This window comes from Lissotriton helveticus, chromosome 7 (assembly GCF_964261635.1).
Source record: "Lissotriton helveticus chromosome 7, aLisHel1.1, whole genome shotgun sequence".
Lineage (NCBI taxonomy): Eukaryota > Metazoa > Chordata > Amphibia > Caudata > Salamandridae > Lissotriton > Lissotriton helveticus.
Genome location: NC_136068.1, coordinates 1570627837 through 1570636475, shown reverse-complemented (window position 1 = coordinate 1570636475; position 8639 = coordinate 1570627837). Strand labels below are relative to the sequence as shown.

The 8639-nt window shown below is 48.3% G+C and overlaps 1 protein-coding gene across 4 annotated transcripts in view; it reads right to left on the bottom strand.

The window, feature by feature from the left end:
- Positions 1-8639, bottom strand: part of DKKL1 (dickkopf like acrosomal protein 1) — a 1301767-nt gene that overhangs the window by 1277638 nt on the left and 15490 nt on the right. The gene's annotated exons all lie outside the window — the stretch shown is intronic.

The window sequence follows — 8639 nt, the reverse complement described above, 5'->3', positions numbered from 1 at the left end:
CTTTCGCCCACTCTGTACCTTTCGCCCACTCTCTACCTTTCGCCCACTCTGAACCTTTCGCACACTCTGAACCTTTCGCCCACTCTGTACCTTTCGCCCACTCTGAACCTTTCGCCCACTCTGAACCTTTCGCCCACTCTGTACCTTTCGCCCACTCTGTAGCTTTCGCCCACTCTGTAGCTTTCGCCCACTCTGTACCTTTCACACACTCTGTACCTTTCGCCCACTCTGTACCTTTCATGCACTCTCTATCACACACACACACTCTTGCTCTCAAACTAAAAATCTCTCTTTCAGACTGGACTTACAAACAAATAAAGTATAAGAATCTAAGGACTAATTGTTGCATTTCTTTTGTCTCAACAGGTAACAGCCCCACCACAGGAAAATATTGACATACAAATTTATGGCGTCGAAAGCACCAAAGATGAAACCAGTATGATAACTATTAGGGTGACAAACACAGACGTTTATCAATCGATGCCAATTCAAAATGACATACTAATTAAATGGTTTATGTTGGATGATGAGGTGGACAACATTGGAAATGCACTTGTACATTATTTGCCACAAACTTGTGAAGTGGTGTTTTGTAATGGGAAAATCATAAACATTCTAAAAGAGAAAGACGATGAAGACATATGTTCAGAGTAAATATCTCATGTTGCCCTTATCTCTCATTTTTGTATAAAAATTCAAAGTAATTATTATTGTTTTTAATAAAAATTAAAAGGTGTGAAATAAAAACTTTGAACTTCTTTGATCTGGTTTTGGGAAAGGAAGGATACATACAACTACAACTACACTCAACTAATACAACATAGTCACACACACATAGAACTATCATGCAATAACACACACACTCTGTACCTTGCGCGAACTCCGATGCTTTAAGCCACTCTGCATCCTTCCGCCACTCTGCATCATTCAGCCACTCTGCATCATTCAGCCACTCTGCATCATTCAGCCACTCTGCTTCATTCACCCACTCTGCTTCATTCACCCACTCTGCTTCATTCACCCACTCTTCTTCATTCACCCACTCTGCTTCATTCACCCACTCTGCTTCATTCAGCCACTCTGCTTCATTCACCCACTCTGCTTCAGTGAGCCACTCGGCTTCAGTCACCCAGTCTGCTTCAGTCACCCACTGTGCATCTTTCACCCACTCTGCATCTTTCACCCACTCTGCATCTTTCACCCACTCTGCATCTTGCACCCACACTCTGCATCTTGCACCCACACTCCGCATCTTGCACCCATTCTGCATCTTTCACCCACTTCTTTCTTTGCCTCACACGGAGCAGGTACAGCACAGGCAGCAGCAGTGCAAGCTTCCCTCACACACGGAGCAGGTACAGCACAGGCAACAGCAGTGCAAGCTTCCCTTACACATGGAACAGGTACAGCACCGACAGCAGCAGTGCAAGCTTCCCTCACACACAGAGCAGGTACAGCACAGGCAGCAGCAGTGCACGCTTCCCTCACACACAGAGCAGGAACAGCACAGGCAGCTACAGTGCAAGCTTCCCTCACACACAGAGCAGGTACAGCACAGGCAGCAACAGTGCAAGCTTCAGTCACACACAGAGCAGGTACAGCACAGGCAGCAACAGTGCAAGCTTCCATCACACACGGAGCAGGTACAGCACAGGCAACAGCAGTGCAAGCTTCCCTTACACATGGAACAGGTACAGCACCGACAGCAGCAGTGCAAGCTTCCCTCACACACGGAGCAGGTACAGCACAGGCAGCTATGAACAATGTGCCTGACCTTAGTGCAAGGTGAACTATCCCTTTCTTTCTATAAATTGCGATAAGCCTAGTACTGGATGTGTTAGCTCCTACTACTAGTTTCAGTGTCTATTGTCACATTTAGTTTGAACTATACATTCCTAAAGCCATATGTGTGTGTGCCCATTAATCCCTGGTGCTGTACTTCACCGTCCATCAAAACTTTTCGAGTGCACAAAAGGGGGAGGGGTATTGGCAACGCCTCACGGGAGCAACCAACATGGAGGATGTGTCAAACTGGTACTCGCTTTACTCCCCACTGTATCATCATCAGCAGTTGCCAACAGTAAAAGTAAAGGGGATCAAAACATTGTGCTAAAGAAAAAAAACCTCCGTGTAGTGATGTGAATGGCCCAACAACGTGATAGATCCCGCAGATACATCAAGCAGCATCTCGCAGCTTACATTCATTCGCTCTTTCTTTTACTCTCCACATTTTTGCCTCTTTCACTCTCTCTTCCAAATCTCTCCCCCTCTCCATTTACTTACACAAATCTCGCAGATACCCCAAGCAGCGTTGCAAGCACTACCAATCCTTCTGTTATGCCACATCTCGCAGCTTACATTCCTTCGCTCTTTCTTTTACTCTCCACTTTTCTGCCTATTTCACTCTCTCTTCAAACTCTCTCCCCCCTCTCCATTTACTTACACAAATATCGCAGATACCCCAAGCAGCTGTGCCCGCACTACCAATCCTTCTGTTATGCCACATCTCGCAGCTTAGATTCCTTCGCTATTTCTTTTCTTTTCATATCAACGTTTCTGCCTCTTTCACTCTCTCTTCCAACTCTCTCCCCCCTCTCCATTTACTTACACAAATGTCGCAGATACCCCAAGCAGCAGTGCCCGCACTACCAATCCTTCTGTTATGCCACATCTCTCAGCTTACAGATTCCTTCGCTCTTTCTTTTACTCTCCACGTTTCAGCCTCATTCGCTCTCTCTTCCAACTCTCTCCCCCCTCTCCATTTACTTACACTAATCTCGCAGATACCCCAAGCAGCAGTGCCCGCACTACCGATCCTTTTGTTAAGCCACATCTCTCATCTTACATATTCCTTCGCTCTTTCTTTTACTCTCCACCTTTCGGCCTCTTTCACTCTCTCTTCCAACTCTCTCCCCCTCTCCATTTACTTACACAAATCGCGCAGAAACACTAAGCAGCAGTGCCCGCACTACCAATCCTTCTGTTATGCCACATCTCTCAGCTTACATATTCCTTCGCTCTTTCTTTTACTCTCCATGTTTCTGCCTCTTTCACTCTCTCTTCCAACTCTCTCCCTCCTCTCCATTTACTTACACAGAGCAGGTACACCACAGGCATCAACAGTGCAAGCTTACCTCACACACAGAGCAGGTACAGCACAGGCAGCAGCAGTGCAAGCTTCCCTCACACATAGATCAGGTACAGCACAGGCGGCAGCAGTGCAAGCTTCCCTCACACATACATCAGGTACAGCACAGGCGGCAGCAGTGCAAGCTTCCCTTACACATGGAACAGGTACAGCACCGACAGCAGCAGTGCAAGCTTCCCTCACACATAGATCAGGTACAGCACAGGCGGCAGCAGTGCAAGCTTCCCTCACACATAGATCAGGTACAGCACAGGCGGCAGCAGTGCAAGCTTCCCTCACACATACATCAGGTACAGCACAGGCGGCAGCAGTGCAAGCTTCCCTTACACATGGAACAGGTACAGCACCGACAGCAGCAGTGCAAGCTTCCCTCAGACATAGATCAGGTACAGCACAGGCGGCAGCAGTGCAAGCTTCCCTCAAACATAGATCAGGTACAGCACAGGCGGCAGCAGTGCAAGCTTCCCTCACACATACATCAGGTACAGCACAGGCGGCAGCAGTGCAAGCTTCACTTACACATGGAACAGGTACAGCACCGACAGCAGCAGTGCAAGCTTCCCTCAGACATAGATCAGGTACAGCACAGGCAGCAGCAGTGCAAGCTTCCCTCACACATAGATCAGGTACAGCATAGGCGGCAGCAGTGCAAGCTTCCCTCACACATAGATCAGGTACAGCACAGGCGGCAGCAGTGTAAGCTTCCCTTACACATGGAACAGGTACAGCACCGACAGCAGCAGTGCAAGCTTCCCTCAGACATAGATCAGGTACAGCACAGGCGGCAGCAGTGCAAGCTTCCCTCAAACATAGATCAGGTACAGCACAGGCGGCAGCAGTGCAAGCTTCCCTCACACATACATCAGGTACAGCACAGGCGGCAGCAGTGCAAGCTTCACTTACACATGGAACAGGTACAGCACCGACAGCAGCAGTGCAAGCTTCCCTCAGACATAGATCAGGTACAGCACAGGCAGCAGCAGTGCAAGCTTCCCTCACACATAGATCAGGTACAGCACAGGCGGCAGCAGTGCAAGCTTCCCTCACACATAGATCAGGTACAGCACAGGCGGCAGCAGTGCAAACTTCCCTCACACACGGAGCAGGTACAGCACAGGCAACAGCAGTGCAAGCTTCCCTTACACATGGAACAGGTACAGCACCGACAGCAGCAGTGCAAGCTTCCCTCACACACCGTCACACACCCTCAGCTTCACACACCCTCACTCACCCTCACACACACACACATACAACAACAAAAGGAATAATAGAAATAAACTATCCTAATCCACACTCTAACTCCAAGATAGAAATCCTGAGTCCTAATTCACCATAATAAACTAACAGCCTAATTCACCCTACAAATACATACTCAAGATACGCAACAGAAAGACATCCTAGAAAATAACAACCAAAGTAAAAATACGCGCAATGATGTTTATCAAGCTTCAGGTCACCAAACCAACAATTATTAGGACAAAATAACACCAACAAAAGAACGAAGAATTATCAGTCAGGATGCGAGGACTAGGATGTACTAACACAAAAGTAAAACAGCCTATTTTTAACTTGGGTAATAAACAAGCACTATTCATCCCGTAAATCGGACGGATTAAACACAATTGTCATGAGTTACACAAAAAGCCGTAGGCATATAACAATAGCACTTCATCACACGGAATTACATCAAGTATTAAAAACATATTACGCAACTTGGATTCAGCGCAAAAAATAATCAATAAACATTACATATGTCTCTTAGCTTCACAAAAGAAATCGTAATACAATTAATACATTTTAAGTGTACAATATTCATGGCGAAAAGAGTACTTAGAAACTCAATGAACAGCTCTTGTACGTCAAATTACAAACAACTGCTAATAATACATTACATAACACTTTAAGAAAATTAATACATTACATATCGATTAATAAAAACAAGACTTTAATTACACGACATAATAATCATTTCGAAATATTACAAACAAAAAAATACAATGTCAACAGTATTAAAAATACACTCCTATTCATTCATTAACTTAAATATACTATATGTAGTAAATAAAACACTTAATTGCATATAAATTACATAAATAACTAAAATAATTACAATCGCTAAAAAAATATGTCACTATTTATATAAATACACTAGTAATTATTAACTATTTTATGCATACTATCAATACTACTTTACATTATATTCAAAAAACACGTCGAGGGAATCTCTTACCTATCCTACGACGCACCAACAGCACACGTACAGGAACACGCCTTCCGCATCCGGCTATTCTCCATGTTCTGGAGAATTCCACCGATTACGTATGCTAATCGGAACGCGACGTCAAAAACGTCGCGCTCCGATTGGCTAAAAAAAATGTCCATCAAAAAAAAAACGTAACGGTAGGGAAAAGAAAAAAAAAAACTAGAACGCTAACCTGGTAAATGTAGGTAGCGTTCAGGTGGCGATTTCCGTCAGACATTTTATTAACAAAATTTTTTTTAAACATCAACCCCTCACCCTCTATAACTCTCTATCACCCTCAACACATCACCATCACTCACACTCACTCACCCTCAATCACCCTCACTCACCCTCACCCTCACTTACCCTCACTCACCCTCACCCTCACTCACCCTCACTCACCCTCAATCACCCTCACCCTCAATCACCCTCACTCACCCTCACTCACCCTCACTCACCCTCATTCACACTCACTCACCCTCACTCACCCTCAAGCCCTCACCCTCACTCACCCTCACTCACTCTCACTCACCCTCACTCACCCTCAACACCTCACCCTCACTCACACTCAACCACTCACCCTCACCCTCACTCAGCCTCAAACCCTTACCCTCAATCACCCTCACCCTCACTCAGCCTCAACCCCCCACTCACCCTCAAATCCTCATCCTCAATCACTCTCAACCCTTCACCCTCACTCACCCTCAACCCCTCACCCTCACTCACCCTCACTCACCCTCACTCACCCTCACCCACCCTCACTCACCCTCACTCACCCTCACCCACACTCACCCTCACTCACCCTCAACGCCTCACCCTCACTCACTCTCAACCCCTCACCCTCACTCACCCTCAACACTTCACCCTCACCCTCACTCACCCTCAACCGTTCACCCTCAACCCCTCACTCACCCTCACTCTCACTCACCCTCACTTACCCTCAACGCCTCACCCTCACTCACTCTCAACCCCTCACCCTCACTCACCCTCAACACTTCACCCTCACCCTCACTCACCCTCAACCGTTCACCCTCAACCCCTCACTCACCCTCACTCTCACTCACCCTCACTTACCCTCACCCCCTCTGCCTCACCATCACTCACCCTCACTTACCCTCAACCTCTCAGCCTCACCCTCACCCTCACTCACCCTCAACCCCTCACCCTCACTCAGCCTCAACCCCCCACTCACCCTCAAATCCTCATCCTCAATCACTCTCAACCCTTCACCCTCACTCACCCTCAACCCCTCACCCTCACTCACCCTCACTCACCCTCACTCACCCTCACTCACCCTCATCCACCCTCACTCACCCTCACCCACACTCACCCTCACCCTCACTCACCCTCAACGCCTCACCCTCACTCACTCTCAACCCCTCACCCTCAACACTTCACCCTCACCCTCACTCACCCTCAACCGTTCACCCTCAACCCCTCACTCACCCTCACTCTCACTCACCCTCACTTACCCTCAACGCCTCACCCTCACTCACTCTCAACCCCTCACCCTCACTCACCCTCAACACTTCACCCTCACCCTCACTCACCCTCAACCGTTCACCCTCAACCCCTCACTCACCCTCACTTTCACTCACCCTCACTTACCCTCACCCCCTCTGCCTCACCATCACTCACCCTCACTTACCCTCAACCTCTCAGCCTCACCCTCACCCTCACTCACCCTCAACCCCTCACCCTCACTCACCCTCACACTCAACCCCTCACACTCACTAACACTCACCCTCAACTCCTCACCCTCACTCACCCTCAACACCTCACCCTCACCCTCACTCACCCTCACCCTCCCTCAACACCTCACACTCAATCACCCTCACCCTCACTCACACTCAACTCCTCACCCTTACCCTCACTCACCCTCAACCCCTCACCCACCCTCAACACCTCTCCCTCACTCACCCTCCCTCACACTCACTCACCCTCACTCACCCCCACTCAACACCTCACCCTCACTCACCCTAAACCCCTCACCCTCACCCCCTTACCCTCAATCACCCTCACCCCCTTACCCTCAATCACCCTCACCCTCACCAATAACTACAACTTTTCTAATGCTATACTTATTGCATTCCAACCCCACTCATCCACGCAACGCCACTCACACACGCAACGCCACTCACACACGCAACGCCACTCACACACGCAACGCCAGTCACACACGCAACGCCACTCACACACGCTATGCCACTCACACACGCTACGCCACTCACACACGCTACGCCACTCACACACGCAACGCCACTCACACACGCAACGCCACTCACACACGCCACTCATCCACGCAACGCCACTCATCCACGCAACGCCACTCATCCATGCAACGCCACTCATCCACGCAACGCCACTCATCCACGCAACGCCACTCTTCCATTTGCAAAAAGAAAAAAGTCTAACTATTCTATTGCGAGACCTATTTGACGCGCAACTTAGCCCAAGGGCATCAAGGCGCCTAAGCTGGTCAAGTAATGTATTAGACACCAGTGAGGATTTTTACAGATACACTTCAGAAAAAAGCCAGGTTTTCAGTGCTTTGCGGAACAAAGCGAGTGAAGGTTGCCCTGGGAGTTCAGGGGAGAGGGAGTTCCATAGCCTGGGTACAACCGTAAAGAATGCTCTACCTCTCCATTTGGCTTTTACAAACCTAGGGACCACAAGAAGATTTTTGTTAGAGGAGTGAAGGGATCGACTAGGAGAGTAAAGATGGATACGTGACCTAAGACCCACAGCACCTGTACCGTGGAGGGCCCCATGGGCAAGACAAAGAATCTTAAAAGAGATCCTGGACTCAATGGGAAGCCAGTGTAGGCTTCTCCGAGCTGCTGTGGCTGAGGCCAGTCTGGGTAAATTTAAGACCATCTTTGCTGCTGCATTCTGGACCATCTGGAGACGGTGTATAAGGCTTTTATTAATGCCCACATAAAGGGCATTGCAGTAGTCCAGTCTTGAGGAAACTAATGCACAGTGATTGTTTCCCAGCATCAGGGGAGAGATAGTGGACAATTTTTCTAAGAACCCTAATAATACCGCAACAGGTGGAGACAGTCCTACTGACCTGCCGGTCGAAGGAAAGAGTAGTATCCATCAGCACCCCTAGGTTCTTAGCAAACTGACGGGGAGGAGGGCAGTCTCCAAGAGAGGTAGGCCACCAATCATTTGACCAGATATCCTGACTATCCCCAAATATCATCACCTCCGTTTTCTCCCCGTTTAGCTTCAGGAAGTTCTGTA